Source organism: Lithobates pipiens, unplaced genomic scaffold (genome assembly GCF_037356315.1).
Source record: "Lithobates pipiens isolate NorthernLeopardFrog02 unplaced genomic scaffold, aLitPip1_a1.2 Scaffold_18, whole genome shotgun sequence".
NCBI classification, from domain to species: domain Eukaryota; kingdom Metazoa; phylum Chordata; class Amphibia; order Anura; family Ranidae; genus Lithobates; species Lithobates pipiens.
In genome coordinates this window covers 367,188,684-367,210,587 of record NW_027507758.1, presented here as the reverse complement: position 1 = coordinate 367,210,587, position 21,904 = coordinate 367,188,684, and the positions used below count along the sequence as shown (strand labels likewise).

Here is a 21,904-nt window from a genome sequence, read left to right as displayed (position 1 = left end):
GTGTCAGTCAGTACAGCAGTGAACGTGGTCATTAGGGCAGTGGACCTGGTCAGTAGAGCAGTGGACCTGGTCAGTAGAGCAGGGACCTGGTCAGTAGAGCAGTGGACATGGTTAGTAGAGCAGTGGATATGGTAAGTAGAGCAGTGGATATTGTCATTAGGGCAGTGGATATTGTCAGTAGGGCAGTGGATGTGGTCAGTAGGGCAGTGGGCATGGTCAGTAGAGCAGCGAACATGGCCAGTAGAGCAGTGGACATGGTTAGTAGAGCAGTGGACATGGACAGTAGGGCAGAGGGCATGGTCAGTAGAGCAGTGGACATTGTCAGTAGAGCAGTGGACGTGGTCAGTAGGGCAGTAAACATGGTCAGTAGGGCAGTGGATATGGTCAGTAGAGCAGTGAATATAATCAGTAGGGCAGTGAATGGGATCAGTAGTTTTTAATTTGTGTTTTGTTTTAATTAATTTATTATTTTTACCATTATATTTTATTTTACAATTTTATTTTTATCTTTTTTTTTAACGATTTTTGATGGGAGGGGTGGCAGTGGAGGGCAGTATGATGGGGTGGAGAGCAGTATGATTGGGGGGGTGGCAGTGGAGGGCAGTATGATGGGGTGGAGGGCAGTATGATGGGAGGGGTGGCAGTGGAGGGCAGTATGATGGGAGGGGTGGCAGTGGAGGGTAGCATGAAGGGGTAGAGGACAGTATGATGGGAGGGGGTGGTAGTGGAGGGCAGTATGATGGTCAGTAGAGCAGTGAATATAATCAGCAGGGCAGTGGATGGGATCAGTAGACGGGGCAGTATGATGGGGTGGAGGGCAGTATAATGAAAGGGGAGGCAGTGAGGGCAGTATGGTGGGAGGGTAGTCAGTGGAGGTCAGTATGATGGGAGGGGTGGTAGTGGAGGGCAGTATGATGGGGGGGTGGTAGTGGAGGGCAGTATGATGGGGGGTGGTAGTGGAGGGCAGTATGATGGGGGGGTAGTGGAGGGCAGTATGATGGAAGGGGTAATGGAGGGCCGTATGATGGGAGAGGTGGTAGTGGAGGGCAGTATGATGGGAGCAGTGGTAGTGGAGGCCAGTATGATGGGAGGGGGGCAAGTGGAGGGCAGTATGATGTGTTGGTAGTGGAGGGCCATATTATGGGAGAGGGTGGTAGTGGAGGGCAATATTATGGAAGAAGCAGTAGTGGAGGGCAGTTTGTTGGGGGGTAGATGAGGGCAGTTTGATGGGAGGGGGTAGTGGAGGGCAGTATGATGGAAGGGGGTAGTGGAGGGCAGTATGATGGGAGAAGGGGTAGTGGGGGGCAGTATGATGGGAGAGGGGGGTAGTGTAGGGCATTCTGATGGGAGGGGGATAGTGGAGGGCAGTATGATGGGAGGGGTATTGGAGGGCAGTATGATGGGAGAGGGGGGTAGTGTAGGGCAGTGTGATGGGAGTGGGGGTAGTGGAGGGCAGTATGATGGGATAGGGGGTAGTGTAGGGCAGTATCATGGGAGGAGGAGTAGTGGAGGGCAGTATAATGGGAGGGGGTAGTGGAGGGCACTATGATGGGAGGGGGGGATAGTGGAGGGCAGTATGGGGGGACTGAATAGCAGTGTATGGGAGGGAGCAGAGTGACCATGAGCGTCCTTGAGGCACGGAACATTTGCCAGCAGCAGGAACAGCCTTCAGACAAGACCCAGAGTCAGGGGTGGAGACGAGGCGGAAACAGGGGCGGGGCTTAGGCATTTGGAAGAGGAATTTAAATTCTTCTCCAGGCTCACTCTGAATGCTGGGGCTCTGCTCTCCTCGTCATGACGTCACTGGTTGCTAGATGCCAGGCATGTCGCATCTAGTAACCAGTGGCCAGAGGGCATCAGATCGGCCCAGGGGCAATTCCGGGACATCATATTGTCCCGGAATGAAGGTGCCCAGGATGGGAGACAGACCTCCTAAGGCAGGACTTTCATGGGCAATCCGGGACAGTTGGGAGGTATGGTCACTCTGCTTAGTGGAGGGGTCCATGTTGGTGGAGGGGTTTCCATGTTTGAAACTCACTGAGAAATGTAAAGCTTAAATATCAGCTGGAAGAGGAGCTGGAAGAGGTTTACATTTAAGCTCCTAGCTTTTGTTACTGCTCATATCACCTTTGCTGCAATAGTAACAGTTTTGGAGCGGGCAAAATGGAGGTCTATCCATGCATGAGACAGGGACCTAAAATGTTACCAAACCCAACTCCATGCCCTACAAGAAATGAAAAATAATTAAAATAATATATGGTTTGGAGTTCCTGGTAATAAAAACACTATTATACAATAAGGAGCATACCTAATGGACCCTACAAACCCATCAAAGGCAAAATGTATAAGACAATACAAGCTGCTGCTCTATATCTACACAAAATGTATTTAAAAACAGTACATTAACCACTTCAGACCCGGAAGAATTTACCCACTTCCTGCCCAGGCCATTTTGTGCGATACGGTACTGCATTGCTTTAACTGACAATTGTGTGGTCATGGGACGCTGTACCCAAACAAAATTGATGTCCTTTTTTTCCCCACAAATAGAGCTTTCTTTTGGTGGTATTTGATCACCTCTGTGGTTTTTAGTGACAATTTTGAAAAAAAAAAACAATTTTTTTTTGCTATAATAAATATCCAAAGAATTTTTGATTAAAAAAAATCGCAATAAGTGTATATTGATTGGTTTGTACAAAAGTTATAACAAATACAAAATAGGGGATATATTTATGACATTTTTATTATTCACCTTTAGGGCTGTTACTGATTAAAATTTTTGTCAGGGAATAGGCCGTGGAAGTACTGGCAATCTTGCCAGCAGAAGAAATGGGCGCCATAGGTGCATCATGTGACAGATGGTTCCACCTGCTGGTCTATATAAGGTTGCCTCTGTCTGACCCAAGTTGCTGGATTGTCTTCAGCTCTCCCTGAGTTCCTGAACCTGAACCTGTTTCCTGTTGTCTTGCTGTGACCCGGATTGTTCCTTGGTTTACCCTGATCTTCTCCTCGTTCTGACCCGGCTTACCCTAAGGACTACTCTTCTGCCTAATCAGTCTGTGTGCCTGTGTATGACCTTGGCCTATTTAAAGGACTTGTTTCTATCTGAATACCTCTGCTACTTGTGTGTGACCCTGGCATGCCTTAAGGATATTGCTATTTCCTACACCAGTCTACCTACCCATGTATGATCACTGGTGTTGGATCCTTGGCCAGGCCTTTGCTGACTTCCCTGGATACCCTACGCCCTGTATCCTGTCCACACTCCTTAAGGACTGCTTCCAGCACCTCCTCAAGTTGCCTGCTGCCTTAGAGACTTTAGTACTTCCTACACCAGTCTACCTACCGGTGAATGATCACCAGTGTTGGATCCTTGACCAGGCCTTTGCTGACTTCCCTGGATACCCTGCGCCCTGTATCCTGTCCACACTCCTTAAGGACTGCTTTCAGAACCTCTGCAAGTTGCCTGAAATTGGTCATCTGCTCAAGTCCTGCACATCCTGCTGGCAACCCGTACTTCTTTGAGGATTATACCCTCTGTGCCGACTTCAGGGTATACTGTGCTCAGCCACAAGGGGAGCCGCTCTCAGCATCTCGGCCTCGGAAAGGTAATCTGACATGTTTGTCATTTATCATTTGGATATCCTGATTTTATATTGTTATGTATAATAAAGCATTGTTAATTTTTATCAAACCTTGTGTCTACAAAGTTTAAGCTGGTACTGAGATAGTCCAAAACAATTTGTCCCTTATGGGTGACCGGTAGGGGACCTTTCTGCTAATCGCTTGTCTTTCAAGGTACAATAAATGGCAGCACCTGAAACTGTATGTAGGCAATTCGTGTGTACAATATAACCCTATGTTCTGTAGGATTGTGTTAGGTATAATAGGCCAAGGCCATTCATTACTGGATACTATATTTTATTCTAAAATGTTTATTTGCTGCTGGAACTACGTTATGCATTGGTTTGTATGTCATACACTTTTGTTTGCCTTAGGTTTTTTTAATTTTCTTGCAGAATAATTTAGAAAAGTATGAGTCGGTAATGGGGTCCCTACTCATACTGAGTCCATTATCAATGGCAAGTACTTGAAAAAATAATTTACCTGAGTTCAACTGGATTAATTACACACAAGTTTCCTTATTCTGATCATTACTAACATTTCCAGTGGAATAAACAGTCATCTGTTATGCAACATGACTTCCCTGTTTACATGGTGCATCTCAATTACAAGACCTTTTGATATTTCTGAAGAATCTTTAACAACTGAAAAAATATATCTAACTCTATTTCTGCACAAAAGAGAAAAACTCACTCTTAAAGTGTCACTAAACTCTGGTTTAACAAAAACTCTATTCTATAAGCATGTACTATATTCTGTAAGTGTTTTATGTCACTGCGTTCTTGACGGTCGAAAGTTCAGAGAGCTCTTGTGTGACCGTGTGTATGCATGCAAAGCTTGAGTGGAATTCCATGGGAAAAACCATCCAAGATTTTTCAGATGGAAAATACGCTCTTGTGTACGCCCCGTACATACTTGGAATGTATGACTTTGTACCTGTCATTGCCCAGGATAATATTCTTCCTTAAAGGAGGCTTACTTTTATCTAGATTTATCTAAGTGAGGACAAGCACATTACATGGGGTATTATCTGTGTTTGTATTTCTTGAGTATTGCATTAAGAAGACTTTACTACAAGAAAGTTTGTGGTGAGTGAATCATTTGAGTCTATCAATTTAATCTGTCAAATCTACTTTAAGTGAAAGGTTTCTAATGAATTATGTTTCATGTGAAAACAAACTCATGCATTTACGCACATACATTCTCTCTCTTAGAAAAATATGGCTATTTTTGGGATATGTGTTTTAAAAAGACTTTATTATGCTATGCATCTTAAACATGAAGACAATTGTGGTAACTTCTTCTGAAGATACAAGTTGATTGACTGTTATACTAAAGCTGGCTTGTTTTTTTCATTTATTCAGCATGCTGAACCAAAAAGCCTGGACCAATTCACCTTAAAACTGTGATTAGGGGAATCCTCCCTGGTGCTCTATTGTATTCTGTCAGAACACACAGATCAGCGCTACAGCCATTGGTAGCAGCCACTAATCGAGATGCTTTTATCTGAAGGTAGTTGAACAGAAGTCAATTATAGATGAAATTCTGTTCAACTGCATATTTGCACATGGATTGAAATTTGGCCTGTGACACATTACATTCGGCTACCCATCACATTTTGCTACCCGCTGGAGTGTGCATGTGCGACGCCGCCATATGCGTTCCAACACGGGGCCCCTCGTGGGCTCGCTTCGCTCGCCACTCTTTGGGCACGACCTCGTTCAGACTCTTTGTCCACTTGGATGGTGGGGCTTGAACCTAGACTCAGGGGGGAATGCATATGGGAGAGTCGCGCATGCGCAGTTCAGCTGGTAGCCAAATGTGATTGGGTCGACATATGTGACGAAACATTGGCCACTTTAAGGACCTTAAGTTCATAAGTGTGGCTATACTGCTGCCCCTCTGAAAGGTGATTCATGAGGGATTGGTTCTCAGAGGGCGTTTGTTAGGCAGTGAGGAGGCAATATGTGGGATGCTCAACGCCTGCTTTGACTCTCAAAATGCTGATGTTTTGCAAGTGTATGTCTTGCATGTGATTGCAGGGCAGTTGCGGCAAGGCCACCTTTACATGAATGAGTTGCAGTCAGCAGCGGTACCACCTGATTAATGCCATTTAATTTTTTGCCACAACACAGTAGTGTTGTAGAGAGAGTATCACAACTGCATCATGGTTACAGCCCTGAGCTGCTGCATTTCTGTGTTTACAAAGGAGATACTGCAGGTGTATAGAGGGTCAGTAGAAGGCATTAAAATTCATTAAAAGTCCATTAGGATTGATGTTAAGGCTAATTTCACAATGGCACTAAAAGTAGGCATTTGAGGTGCTTTAAAAATGCTCCTCAAATGCCTATGCAAATGATAAAATGGACAGCACACAGTGCTTTTCACATTATCAAACACAAAGTGTAGCATTGCGTCGTTTCAATTTTGAAGCCTCATGTTGAGTCAGGAGGCATTTAAAGCCTTTCAATTCCTCCCATTCATGTCTATGGTAACGCTTCGCAAACACTCTGCCAGGCATTTGTGGGGCATTAATATAAGTTACTTTCCTCTAATGTCCCATTTAAAAATAGACATTTGTGGAGCGGTTTTATAATGCCCTAACACTCATCAAACACTTCAAAACTGCTCAAAAGGCACTTGGGGAGTGTTTTTAACTCGTCATTAAGGCCCCTTTCACACTGGGGGTGATGGGTGCGTTGGCGTTAAAGCGCCGCGGGGCTTTACTGTCGATTTTGCAGTGCTATTCGGCTGATAGCGGGGCACTTTTACCCCTCACTAGTGGCCGAGAAATGGGTTAAACCACCGCAAAGCACTGCTGCAGCAGCACTATGCCAGCGGTATAGCTGCACTGCCCCATTGATTTCACTGGGCAGGAGCGGTTTGGGAGACCTTCACCGTTCCAAAGATGCTGCTTGCAGGAGTTTTTTTAACGTCCTGCAAGCACACCGCTCCAGTCTGAAAGCACTCAGGCTTTCACACTGGAGAGACAGGAGTGGCCTGTAAAGCGCCTCAGTGTGAAAGGGGTCTTACACTTGTAAAACGCTAGTCTAATAATGCCCATGCAAAAGCTCACTAAGGCCGGTCTAACGCTCATACTAAAGCTCATTGACGCCAGTCTAAAGCCCATACTAAAGCTTATTAATGCATGTCTAGCTCCCATACTAAAGCTCACTGACGCCAGTCTAACTCCCTTACTTAAGCTAAATGATGCAAGTCAAACACCCATACTAAAGCTTATTAAGGCAAGTCTAACGCCAATACTAAAGCTTATTACCACAAGTCTAACGCCTATACTAATGCTATAGGAGCACTTGTTAAGCATTGTGAAATGACAGAGATCTACTGCTACTGGTCTTCAGGAGCAGTGATTGCTGTCATGTGAGTTGTAGCCCATCCCCCCACAGTTAGAATCACTCCCTAGGACACACTTAACCCCATCGCCCCCTAGTGTTTAACCCCTTCGCTGCCAGTGTCATTTACACAGTAATCATTTTTATAGCACTGATCGCCAGGGCCGGACTTACCATTGGGCTTGACTGGGCTCAAGCCCATGGGCCCCGCCCAATAGGGGGCCCTGTGGGCCCTGCCGAGATACATAGATGAGTGTACTCAGCTCGGCTCAGCTCACAGTCATGCCCAGTCCCACCCAATGATGGACATAACACAGGGACTGGGCGTGACTGCCAGAGGACCCGAGAGCCACGAGATACACATGACTCTGTATCTTAGCGGCGCCATTTTTAAACTTCAAGACTGCAATGACAAGGCTGCAAATGACACTGAACAAGGCTGCAGATGGACACTGATAAGGCTGCATTGATGGGCATTTAAATGTAAGTTTTTTTTCCTTAAACTTCCTTCCTAAAAGTTTTTTTCGTTAAAATTCCCTCCTAAACTTGGGGTGCGTGTTACATGCCGGTGCATGTTATACGCCGATAAATACAGTAATGTATAGAAGATAGGGCCCAAAAGTGACTCAAGCCCAGGGGCCCCCACCACCCTAAGTCCTGCCCTGCTGATCGCTGTATAAATGAAAATGGTCCCAAAATAGTGTCAAAAGTGTCCAATGTTTCTGCCATAATGTCACAGTCATAATAAAAATCACAGATTGCTGCCATTACTAACAAAAAAATATATAATAATAAAAATGCCATAAAACTATCCTTTATTTTGTAGACGCTATAACTTTTGTGCAAGCCAATCAATATATGCTTATTGTGATTTTTTTTTTACCAAAAATATGTAGAACAATACATATGGACCTAAACTGAGGGAAAAATGTGTTTTTTTTAATATATTTTTCAGGGATATTTATTATAGCAAAAAGTTAAAAATATTGCTTTTTTTTTCAAAATTGTCGCTCTTTTTTTAAATAAAAACCACAGAGCTGATCAAATAGCACCAAAAGAAAGCTCTGTTTGTGGGGAAAAAAGGGCGTCAATTTTGTTTGGGTGCCACGTCGAATGATCGCGCAATTGTCAGTTAAAGTGACGCAGTGCCAAATCGCAAAAAGTGCTGAAGTGGTTAAGGCAAGCTCTTCAAGGAGTAGAAGCCAACTCTGTATGCCAACAAGGAAATAATAATTTGAAGTTACTACACTTTGGTGCTTTTCTGCTTTTTATTTCCTTGTTGTAATTTCTGTGTTTAGGTGGATGGTCAGTGGACAGTAAACTGTGGCTTACATGCCTCTTTTTTTACTGCCCCTCAACTGCCTGCATGAACAAGCCTTTACTTATTGGTTTCTTCTCTTATATCATTAGCCTGCCACAAGAATGCAGCAAAAGACTTCGGACCAAACTCGATTTCCCTGATCTTCATACTGAATACAGGTCAGTAACTCAAGCAGTATTGTATTATAATACATGATACATGATAATACATGATTTTTATTGCACCAACAGTTTGTGCAGCACTTTACACTATAAAGGCAGACAGTACAGTTACAATACAATAAAATACAAAGACAGTTAAAAGGGGCCTGCTCATAAGAGCTTACAATCTAATAGTATACTTATAGTATACTTTAATGCAATAATGCGTTTATCAGTACAGTATATAATAAAGGATTTCTCAAATAAGGATAGTTAGCCCCTTCCCTCCCAGCACCCACTTTTTTACACCTGGGGGGCAGGAAGAACCAGCCAATCATGTGACCACCATGATTTTCTGTCAATGTTCACATGATCTTAAGCGCGTCCCTCTGGCTCCCACTAAGCGTGCTCTTAGTATCTTAGTGCGCTTAGTAGCTCTGCTGCCCATGAATGCATATGTTCAGCATGTGAATGTTAAAGCTTCACACTCTTTTCCACTGCACATATGCTTTACATGGGCGGTAAGAGGTTAATGATACCTGTACATGGTTGGGACAATTTACTAAAGGACCTGAAAATCTTCAGACAATAATTTGTATAAATATTCATTTCAATTATCCAATCAAGCATAAGGCAAATTCCTGCTCCTTTTGAAGACTCAATGGCAAGTAGATGAAATGCAAAGGAATTTGCTTTTCACATTAATAGATAACTAAAATGACTTTGACTATTCACACAATTTATTTCCAACTAATTTGTAAATCTGCCTCATTTAGTAAGTATCCTATCCTATGGATTGTATTTTGAAGAGCTTTCCACTTAAAGGGATTGTAAAGTGAATTTTTTTTTTTAAATAACAAACATGTTATACTTACCTCCACTGTGCAGCTCGTTTTGCACAGAGTGGCCCCCGAACCTGCTCTTCTGGGATCCCTCGGTGGCTGTCTCGGCTTCCTCCCGCAGGTGCTTCTCACGTTCATGTGAGCTCCCTCGCATTAAGAATGCATTAAGGTGAAAAAGCATTTACCTTTACAACCCCTTTAAACAGACAGTTCTAAAAAGAGTTCAAAATTTCCTGTTTTACAATTGGCTGTAGGTTTTGAAAGAAATAGACATGTATCTATTCACCAGAAGATTAACACTACACATAAATCAATAAGGCACATAGCAACTTCAGACGGAGTGTGGCTGATTTACTAAAAGTGTAGAGCTTCTAACTTCAGCTTGTTCAATAAGCTTTGACAAAAACAAAATCTTAAGGCTGGGTTCACACTGGTACGACATGACAGTCATACCACTTTGGATCCAACTTTGGCCTGCGACTTGAAGTCCAACATGTGTCTGACTTAACTGAACAGGGATCCGACTTTGATCCCCAACAATACCAGCACTGTGTCTGGTATGAATCTTTAGGGGGAACTCCACGCCAAATTAAAAAAAAAAATGGCATGGGTTCCTCCTCCAAGAGCATACCAAGCCCTTTGGTCTGGTATGGATTTTAAGGGGAACCCCCTGCCAAAAAAAACAGTGTGGGGGTCCCTCCAAAATCCATACCAGACCCTTATCCGAGCACACAGCCTGACAGGTCAGTAAAGGGTGTGGGGACAAGTGAGTGCCCCCCTCCTGAACCACACCAGGCCGTATGCCCTCAACATGGGGGGGTGGGTGCTTTGGGTCAGGGGGGCCCTGTGTCCCCCACCCCAAAGCACCTTGTCCCCATATTGATGAGGACAAGGGCCTCTTCCCGACAACCCTGCCGGTTGGTTGTTGGGGTCTATGGGCGGGTGGCTTATTGGAATCTGTAAGCCCCCAGATCCTGCCCCCCCACACTATGTGAATGAGTATGGGGTACCTTATACCCCTACCCATTGACCTGAAAAAAGTGTCAAATATATAACACAGCACACAGGGTGTTAAAGTAATTTATTAAGGCAGCTCCGGCGTCTCTTCTGACTTCTTCTCCCCTTCTCTGGGTCTTCTCTGCTGATGTCTTCTAGCCCTCTCCAGGTCTTCTCCGCTCTCACTCCAGTTCTTCTCCCTCTGTCTGCTGTCTTTTGCCTCTACTGGGTGTGCTCCTCTATCTTCTTCCTCTTTTGCTGGGTCTTCTCCGCTATCTTCTCCCTCTGTTCTTCCGATGTTGACTCAATGCTCTCTCCTGCTCTAATGTCGAGTGAGAGGTGTGCCACTACTTATATTGGCATTGGCAGGGTCATCGGAGACCCACCCCTTATGATATCACCGCCCATCATGCCCTGGGCGAAGATGTCTTAAAGGGCGGGGCCTCCGGATGAGGTCATATGGTGACCCTGCACCATGCCAATATAAGTAGTGGCACACCATGCACCCGGCATTAGAGTGGGAGAGATCATCGAGTCAACATTGGAAGAAGAGTTCCCCTTCAAGATCCTCAACTGACAGCTGATCATGTAGTAAGGGGTCAGGATTGACCCCTTACTTCGATCTGTGATCACCCAAGTCTCATTGGCTCGGTGATCACAGCGTGCGCTCTGCAGGGGGCGTACAGGGAGCATGCAAAGGGGAGGCATCTATGGACGGCCTCCTGGGAAAGTAGATCCACTCTGTAGCCATCATTCAGCTATAGTGTGGATCTGAAGGGGTTAATCAGCAAGATAACTTTTAAAGGTGAAGTTCATATATTAGATTGCATAACACAAGGGGGCTTTTTTTTATTACCCTTTCAATCCTCTCTATTGTCACCAACATGACAATCAAACCCAGTTGCCCCCAATATGCCCCAGACATTCACCTGGACTACATTGCCATAAACGTACCACTAACTTTAACGTGTAAAAACAGACAACAATAAACACATAATCTCATCTGCATTGCAATTGTCCATGAAATATAAAGGGGGAGGGGCATGATAGTACATAAAAGCAAGTTGGAGGGTCATGACAGCCTTTAGGCCAAATGAAAAATAGTCCCAAAGAAAAACACAAAAAAGTCTCTTGTATGGCTTATGAATGTCCATAAAATTCCAAAAAGAAGGAAAAGGAAAATGTCTACATTATAATTTTCATTCTCCTAAACTTTTCCCAAACTTTTGGTTTGATTCTGGGCTCATCCATATTTACATAAATAAATTTTCCACCCCAAACCCTGGCTTTGTAAGGACAGAACACGACATCTACATACAAACTGGAACTGATGCATTGGGCTAGACTTGGGTCTTTGGGCTGGCATCTGGATCTCTCCCTTGTGATGCTCACTGGAATTTCATAGACCTTGGGCATGCCTCATTGCTAACCCTCAAGGTGTCATTCCCAGGAACATTTTCCAGCAGGAGTCCACCTTTATTCATCTCAGCACCTCCCATGGCACTAGAACAACAAAGATGAACAACTAAGATTTATTTTTTTCAAATAACGTTTTATTGAAATTATCAAACAGTAACTGAGAATAGCTTGAGCATTGTGACACACATACAATGCTAGGACATAAGTTTAACCAGTACATATTTGGTGTCAGTACAAAACGTTCTAGGTGGTAAATACTCATGCTCGGCTTACTGCAACAGGTATCAATATTTAATGACAACCCGCCATCTCTGCTCTCCAGATTACGGAGGAACCGGGTCAACTAAGATTTCAATGTAAAAGCTGTAGTAATTTCTTAACATCCAGATAGGGTATAGGGATGGGTATGAATGGGGTTGGCATTTCTTCATGTACATGGAGCTGGGGGTGAATACTGGCTGGGATGGATACTCCTCATTCAACATGAATCTATCTGATGAATTCAGGCAATAACCATTGGAGGTATTAAAAATAATATTCCTCATTAATTCAAACATAAGTAACGCATGCAAAAATATAAATGTTTCTCAGCAAGAGTTTTCATTATATAGATTCAATATTTAACTCTATTTAACTAAAAATATTTCCCAAATCCAGTATATTACAGCAAGATTTCAACAAAACATAAACACTTTAGTTCCTTCTATCCCTGGGACCCAAGTGGACCCAAGTGTCTCAGAACAGAACATTTTACCCAAACACCTATTCTGACTCAGAAGTTAGCCTCCCAAATTTTCAAATATACAACAAAACATTTGATAAATAAACAACAAACTTTTAGGGAAATCTTTTGTAAATATATATATATATCTATATATATATATATCTATATCTATATATATATATATCATATATATCACAGCCTTTCCTCATAGCTAATATCCTCAAGACCCTTTATTAGCTTTGTTGTCCTTCTTTGTACTCCCTCCATTTCCAGTACATCCTTCTTGAGGACTGGTGCTCAGAACTGGACAGCATACTCCAGGTGAGGCCAGACCAGATTCTTGTAGAGCGGGAGAATTATGGCTTTATCCCTGGAGTCAATCCCCTTTTTAATGCATGCCAACATACTGTTTGCTTTGTTAGCAGCAGCTTGACATTGCATGCTATTGCTCATCTACTAGGACCCACAGATCTTTTTCCATCCTGTAGCTGATATTTTCCTCATTACTGAATTGCCATGTCTTGTTCTGCACTGTGTCTCTGTGTAGAGGTGGCCATCTTAGTAGAGGAAGGGCTTTGCTTCCTCATGACAGAACCTCTAGAAAGGAGAATAGAGATCAATACAGACATGAAAGCACCAAATCTGCCAAGACTAGCAGTTAGAAGCAGCAGTGCTCTAGATCTCATACAGCAGATATACAGCTGTAAGGCTGCAGGCACAGGAGTGCCAATATACCCCAGATATGAGGAAGCGTGGTTCGATTTTATATAAGGCATTCAGGACAAAAGGTATTTTTTTCAGGGTGTGCTGCTGAGGTACAATTAACATTTCAGATTTTCCGAGGTTATGCAACACTGTATCTATATGAAATTTTTATCATTTTTTTCACACAAATAGAGCTTTCATTTAGTGGTATCTAATCACCACAGTTTTTTTTTTTCTAAATGAAAAAAAAAAGAACAAACATTTTGAAAAAACACCCGAAAAAAATGTTTTTTATAGCTTGTTTTACAATTTTGTATACAGGTAATTTTTCTCCTTCATTGATGTGCACTGATGAGGCTGCATTGATGGACACTGATGGGCACTGATGAGGTGGCACTGATAGGCAACACTGATTGGCACTGATGAAGTGGCATTGTTGGGCATTGAAGAGGAGGCACTGATGAGGCTGTACTAATAGGCACTGATATATGGCACCGATGGGCACTGATAGGTGGCACTTATAGGCAGCACTGATGGACACTTATGGGTGACACTGATGAGCACTGGTAGGTGGGCACTGATGAGCACTGATAGACAGCAGTGATAGGTGACATTGATGAGGAGGCACTGATGGGCACTGATAGGCTGCACTGATGAGCACCAATAGGCTGAACTGATGGGCACTGATGAGACAGCACTGATGGGCATTGAAAGGCTGCACTGATGAGGTGGCACTAGTGGGCACTGATGAGGAGGCACTGATGGGGCTGCACTGATAGGTAGCCCTGATAGATGGCACTTATGGGCAATGATAGGTGGCACTGATAGGAGGCACTGGAGGGAACTGATAGGTAGCACTGATAGGTGGCACTGATCGATGGTACCATTGGGCATTGGTAGGTGGCACTGATGGGCACTGGTAGGCAGCACTGATAGGTGACACTGATGGGCATTGATTGGCCACACTGATGCACACTGATTGTCAGCACTGATGAGCACTTATTGGCAGCACTGGTGGGCCCTGATAGGCAGCATTGGTGGGCACTGTTGGGACCGCACCGATAATCAGGACACTTATAATCAGTGCCCCTTTCACAAAAGCCGGTTATTGTCTCTCTCCTCAAGCTGTCAGCGCGGGAAAAGGAATGCTGATAACTGGCTTGTGTTTACACCATGGTAAAGAGCTGCTGACTTGCTCTTTACCCTGATCTGTAATCAGCTGTATCTGGAGGACATGGTGATCACAAAGCAAGACCATCCCCCACCCTTGATCCAGCCCTGCTTTAACATGACACATTCTAATTTTATTTAATTCAGGTCCATATTAAACACATGGTATTTTTTATTTCATGGTATAAGGGAGATTGTTGATACAGGTCACACAATGCTGTTGATTTACTGAACAGATTGTACACTTTGCAAGTGCAGTTGCACTCTGCAAGAGCATTAGCTAAAGAGCTGAATAAATGAGGGGAATATCTGCTGACTTCCATCATACCACCATGTGCAAAAAACAATGCTGTTTTTTTCTATTTCCCTTGCATGTGATTGAGTATTCTCTGCAAAGTAAAGCTTTACCTCATTTACCAAGTTCTGGAGCAAATGCCCTTGCAGATTGCAAAGTGCACAGTCTGTTTGCCTTTAGAAAATCAACTCTAATATATTGGTAACATGCAGAAAGCTCTTAACAACTTTAATAAATCAGCCCCCCCTCCCCCCATGTAAGTCAATACTGTAGGACCAGTGTATTGTATACCACAGTCTAAAAATATATAAAAATATACCGTTTATTATTGCTTTGCGGCTTAATGCAGAGCTCCACCCGAAAGGGGAAGTTCCTCTTTAAGGCCTCTTCCCCACTCCTGGTAAATAAATGGCACTTTGGGAAGACCCCTGGCCTAGGCAATTGGAAGTTCCCCCCTCCTCCCTCCCCACAGTCTTCTGGGACACGTGACGGCTTCCAGATGACTACAGGACCATTCATAATGAGCAGCATGGCTCGCGAATGGGCAGTGGGCAACTGACTGTGAAGCTGCAATCTGTCACAGTCGAGTGCCCACAGTTAACATTGTCGCCGTCGCCAGGGACAGACAAAAAGAAGATGAAAACAGCTGGGGTGAGCACACCGCTGGATTGTGGGACAGGTGAGTGGCTGTTTATTAAAAGTCAGCAGCTATGGTTTTTGTAGCTGCTGACTTTAAATTTTTACACAGGAGACTATAGCTCCTCTTTAACTAGGCTGCCTTGGGTATTTTCAAGGAAAATATATTGTAGTGAAAATACTGTTAATGCATTACCACTGGTATTGTAACACTGCCACAAGGGATTTAACAAGGAACTGGAATTGAATATTATAACAAAAATAAGGCCCAAGGCAGAATGTGTGCTTTCCAGTAAACTGAAGAGGTAGTTGATGTATGTGGAAAGATTGGTTTGGGAGTTTCCGTACAATAGTCACGTATTAGCTCAAGGATAAAAGTGATATTATGCAGATATTTGAAGTATTGTAAAAATGCAGCTCCATATCTTGTGATTGATCTGAGAAATGTATTATCTTAGGTTATTATTTTCCTGTCAGATATCTTATAATCTTTGCAAGTAGAAATGATGTAACGTACTTTTTGATTACTAGAGGTTTCCTAAACAGTGCCAGCTGATCCTGATTTCCAAGGTTAAAACCACCGTTTAAAGCGTATTTCCACTTTTGCAGCCAAACTGAGATAACACCTACTTTATATTTGTTGCATGTTTTCATTAACCACTTGCCGATCGCGAACTGTAGTTCTACTGCTACAGTAAGGGCCGGCTATGCAGAATTCTCTCTCTCTCTCTCTCTCTGTGTGTGTGTGTGTGTGTGATTCTGCATTTTTGGGGTAGGGGGCGCACACATGCACATCTGCCTGTCCGGCTCTGCTGTCACTGGCTCTAACACGTACTGATCAGCGGAACCCAGCACTCATCAGAGCAAGTGACAAGAGAGAGCTTTGTGTATGTTAACAGCACAAAGCTCTCTTCTGACAGCTGTGATCTGATGGTATTTGTTTCCCTAAAAAAACAGCACATTGCTAAGTAAAATCAGCACACATCACACACAATAAACATGGTTAGGCACACATTTAAACCTTTGATTGCCTCAGATGTTAACCCCTGTCATTAGTACAGTGTCAGTATATATTGATAGCACTGAGCACAGTGTCATTGGAGATGTCAGTGGCAGTTAGCCAGTTCCCACAAAGTGTCAGTTAGTGGCAGAGTGCCGGCCGTCCTGCTATAAGTAATGATCACTGCCATTACTAGTATAAAAAAAAATGCCAGTATATATCTTATAGTTTGTAGGCACTACAACTTTCACTCAAGCCAATTAATATACACGTATTGGGATTTTTTTTTTACCAAAGACATGTAGCAGAATACATTTTGGCCTAAATATATGAAGAAATTTGATTTTTTTAAGGTTCTTTATAGGGTATGTTTTATAACAGAAAGTAGAAAATATGTTCTTTTTTCATTTATAACACAAAAAATCAAAGACCCTAGTGATAAAATACCACCCAAAGAAAGCTTTATTTGTGGGAAAAAATTATATAAATTTTGTTGGCATACAGCATTGCATGTGCAATCGCCAGTTAAATTAGCGCAGCATCGAATAGCACAAAAATGACCTGGTCATGAAGGGGGTAAAATCTTCTGGAGCTGAAGTCGTTAACATAGATTAACTTTATAGAAAATTATGGTTACCTTTTTCTGTGCTTTTTACTTGCTTAACATTACAAGCTCTCCATGTTTAGGAGGGGATGTCAGCTGTAAACTAGAGTTGAACACTGTCTGTCCTAAAAAGAGTTAAAAATGTGAAAACTGCCCTCCTGCATTGTATTTTAATGAAGCATAGCTTCGGTTTTGTGGGAACAAAGACATTGTAAGACTGTACAGGCTATTAAAAGCATGTGGCTGAGCCACATTGTTATGCCGTCCCCCCCTCCCCCTTCCAACCATCCTACCATCCTATAGTTGCCAACATAGTAAAAAAAATTATAGGAACACTTTTTGTCGTTAGGAGGAGTCTTATTATAATTAGGGGCGAGGCAATCACTTTTAGGCGTGGTGTAGTAGGGAAAGGAAAATGTGGTGCACAAAAATGGGCGTGGTTTAAACAAAATAATGGGTGTGACTTAACTGGGGCGTGGCTCAAAGGGGATGTGGTTTGAGTCTGAGATGAACGAGGGCTGGAGAGAGAAATAAAGAAATAAGGAGGGAAAGAGTGAGAAGGAAGGAAAGAAAGAGGGATGGAGGGAAAGCAGGTCCAGATCCTACACCACAATAGAAATATGTGTATTCCATAAAAGTTTAACAATCATCAGATAAAGATAATCCAAACACCTGGTGTTGGCGCTTCAATTATTCCAGCACCATGGTTGTTATGGTGTCAGAATGATTGAAGGGCATTATTTCTATTTTTACATTGTAATATAAAATGAAATTATTCCACTCACCATAATGCAGAATCAGTGGAAGCCCTGAGCATATCACTTGCCATTGTTGCCTGCAACCAGATGCCATCCCCAGCAGATTCCCTCCTTATACCAGGCATTCCCAGCAGAGTCTCTCCTTACACCAGGTTTCCCCAGCAGAGTTCCTCCTTACATTAGGCGTCCCCAGCAGAGTCATTCCTTACACCAGGTGTCCCCAGCAGGGTCCTCCTTACATCAAGTGTCCCCAGCAGAGTCCTCCTTACATCAAGTGTCCTTAGCAGAGGCCCTTCTTACATCAGATGTTCCCAGTCGAGCCCCTTCTTACATCATGTGTCTCCAGCAGAGTCCCTCCTTACATCAGGTGTCCCCAGCAGAGTCCCTCCTTACACCAGGTTTCCCCAGCAGAGTTCCTCCATACATTAGGCATCCCCAGCAGAGTCATTTCTTACACCAGGTGTCCCCAGCAGAGCCCCTCCTTACATCAGATGTCCCCAGCGGAGCCCCTCATTACATCTGGTGTCCCCAGCGGAGCCCCTCATTACATCTGGTGTCCCCAGTGGAGCCCCTCCTTACATCTGGTGTCCCCAGCGGAGCCCTTGTTTACATCAGGTGTCCCCAGTGGAGTCCCACCGCACATCTGGCTTCCCCTGCAGTGCCCCTCCTTACATCTGGTGTCCCCAGAAGAGCCCCTCCTTAAATCATTTGTTCCCAGTGGAGCCCCTCCTTACAGCATGTGTCCCCAGCAGCAGAGCCCATCCTTACATCTGGTGCCCCCAGCAGCAGAGCCCCTCCTTACATCTGGTGTCCCCAGTGGAGTCCCTCCTCACATCTGGCATCCCCAGCAGAGCTCCTCCTTACATCTGGTGTGCCCAGCGGTGCCCCTCCTTACATCAGTGTCCCCAGCGGAGCCCCTCCTTACATTCAGTGTACAAGAGAATTGTCTACTTGTACACTGAAGAGAGAAGCCGCTTGGCTACACGGATGGAGGCCCCTCCCCTCTCCACTGAACACCCAGGAAAAGCCAGAAAGAGATCTCGCAGCGGCCATCTTTTTGTAGCCCACTGGGTTCTTTGCCCAAAACAGTCCTGATTCCCAGGACAAAGGCAAAATCCCAGGATTTTCATCAGGACAGACTCCAATTGGGACGAGATTCCAAAAACATGGATAGTCCCGGGAAAAATCGGGACTGTTGGCAAGTATGCTATCCCATTTAAACTGCAAAGGCAGCTGGGACAGGATTGTACATGTACACATTCCTCAGCCAGGTCAAAAATGATTGCCCCTGATTGCCCCACTAAATGCGACCCATTCAAATGAATAGGGCCATGCCGTAACTGCCCTGCAACTGTGTGCAATACATGCAGTTGCTGTGTAGTTGTGCGCCATTTACAGCTTTAAAACAGGGGGTCAGGAAGTGACATATTGCCTCCTCACTGCCTGTCAAATGCAAGGGCTGCCCTTAGTATAAGTTTAGTCTTAAAATTTATGTTTATTGCAAAATGGCTTTATTGGGGAAAAAATGCAACAAATTTGTGCAGAGTGCAGTAACCCATAGAAAGCAAGAAGATTTTTCAATAGTCAAATTAGTATAAAAAATTAAGAAATCCAAAGCACAGGTTCAGTTTAATTCTCATTACATGGGTGGATACAATCCAATACTTAATTTACATTGAACTACATTATATACTGTATATTATAATGGACAGGCAAGCTTGGAATTGTAGTGTGGTAATGCTGCAATGCATGTCAATATACAGTACATGTGTGGGTGGGATGCAGTATGATTCATTCTATTGGATGTGCCTTCAGTGCTAATGGAGGTGGCTAAGGTGTGTTGCAATGTGCAACCAAAAATACTGCATGCATAATTTTTGGTACGTTGTGGTGCATTGGGCAACCCATTTTTTTGTGCATCACAAGGCACCTGTTTAATGTACCACAGTTCACCAGGCTGGTGTTTATTTTTGAAAGTGAGCATATAAGGGGAAAGTTTTTTTTTGCCATTTTTAAGCCCCTAACAGGGTCATTTTAGGCTCTATGCTAATTGGAAGAATAGACAGCAGTAGAAGATACGCTACTGAGTTGCTTTCCCTGTGTATTGACTCCCCCATGATTTAATTTTTTTCCTGAATCAATCACATATACAGCTCTTCCTCCATATTTGCATGTGTCTCATCTTCTCTTGCTATTGGTGAATCAGTGGGCGGGGGAAGACAAAATATCAGCCTTTAGCACTGTGACATTCTTGCCCGTACTAGCCAGTCAGGAAAATGTTCAGTGGCAGTACTTTCAGAGGAACAAGGGTGAGGTACATTGCAAAATTGCAACCTTCACCTATGTCTGCCTGATTGCATACAAATTGAAATGAGGTTTGACCTCATATTATATGGTTTTGGTAAATCTAAGGGCCAGTTCACACCACATGCAGTCCAGTGCAAAAATGCATAGAGAGTAGGTTATATGGTTTTCAATGGCATAGTTCACACCAGTGCTTGCAGTTCCAGTGCATTCCAGTTCCAGAAAAAAAACATACTGCATTTTTCCAGTACTGGACTGTACTGGAACGCTGTAAAAAGCATTAAAAACTCACGGGAACACACCGGAATTCACCAAAAACACACTGGAACACCCTTGTTCTTATTTAAGGTTAAGGGAAAAAAAGAGGGGAAAATGCACTGGACTGCATCAAAAATGTACCAAAAATGCATCAAAAACGCACATTCAAAAAAACATTTGGCGTGCATCCGGACTGCGTTTCTATGATGTGAACTGGCCCTAAAAGAAAGTTCTACAGAAAGATTGAACAAAAATGTTATAGTGTGTAGCCAGTTTTAGAATGCTTTCCAGACCTTTGCTCTACTCAAACAGGATGAAAAACTAGGTCCCTATGAGGCACTACTGCCCCGAGGCCCCACTGACATTTTGTGGGCTTCCATGGATAAAGCTTATGCATATGGCCCTTGAGGACAAATGCCAGAGGAAGGGAGTGTATTGTATTTTTTAATACATATATATAATACGTATATAATTATGCCAAAATGTCTTGATTCCACATTTTACTAAAATGCAAATGTCTTTATCCTAATGTCTAATGTCCTAATGTCGCAATGTCTTTAAATGCAAATGTCTTTATCCTAATTTTTTTAAATCAAAAATGTTATTGACTACAACTTAACATGCATACAAGAACAAATAATAAGAAATATACCAGCATGAAAATCATGAGTAGCAAATTAATTAATATGACCATTGTGTGTTTGATTTAGAATGCTTTAATCTAAGGATCTTGTTCCTCTTTGTAGGGCTTAATTACAGCAAAACTGTATTGGAATTAATTTGGAATTACTATCGGGAATTTGTAAAGATCTCTACTTTCTCAAACCCATGAATGAACAAAAACAGTTAAGTGTATGAAAGCTATGTTTTTTACCAGCTGACGATAAACTGCTTGCTAGATATTTTAACTGTAGTAGTCTAACTATGCCATTGTAATGCTGCGTACACACGAGCGGACTGTATGGCGTACTTAGTCCGTCGAAACACATTTCAGCGGACAATCCGCTTGTGTGTGGGCTTCAGCGGACTTTTTCAGCGTGCAGTCCGGCGTACTAAGAATTTCTGATTTTTCGAAATTCTGTCCGTCGTACTTTGGTTTCAGCGGACAATCCGCTCGTCAGTATGCTAGTTCGACGGACTAAGAATGGCGCATGCCCAGAAAGGATTTAAACGGCGGAAGGGTGCTTTGCTGTGTCTTGGACTTACTATTTCTAGTCCCGTCGTACGTGCTGTACACGTCATCGCGCAAGCTTTCGACGGACTGTTTGTGCATCCGTGTGTGGTCAAGTCCGTTCAGTCGAAAGTACGACGGACTGTCCGTCGGATTGTATGACGAACTAAGTACGCCATACAGTCTGCTCGTGTGTATGCGGCATAAGATTAACTCATACTATAGCATTAAAATGCAGAAGCATCTTAACAGTAATTATATAGTGTAAATAGCAATTGCATATTACAATCCATAGCAAATTGATTTTTGAAGCATGTTGCCAACTGAAGGTTGTTTTTTAATTGATTTTCCAGGGTTATTATACACCACTGTTTCTTACATCATGCTATGAAACATAAGTCATATACAATTATTAGAACACTGAGGCTATTTTGCTAAAGTTGTTTAGAATATCCACATAGATTGTGAGAAAATTCACTTTAAGTATCCAATTTTGTGAAAAGCACATTCCCGTTCACTTTGAATACCTAATCATGTGTAAATGAAATAAATAAACAGGAATTTGCTTTTTACATGATTAAATA

General features: G+C 43.1%; 1 long non-coding RNA gene across 1 annotated transcript in view; it reads left to right on the top strand.

The window, feature by feature from the left end:
* The window catches only part of LOC143990175 (uncharacterized), a 43,120-nt gene extending 22,121 nt beyond the window's left edge, over positions 1–20,999 (top strand). Inside the window, exons 3-4 of the long non-coding RNA XR_013277196.1 lie at positions 8,388–8,456; positions 20,896–20,999. This is a non-coding gene — a long non-coding RNA (uncharacterized LOC143990175). The remainder of the gene's footprint in view (positions 1–8,387; positions 8,457–20,895) is intronic.
* Positions 21,000–21,904: the final 905 nt, after the last annotated feature.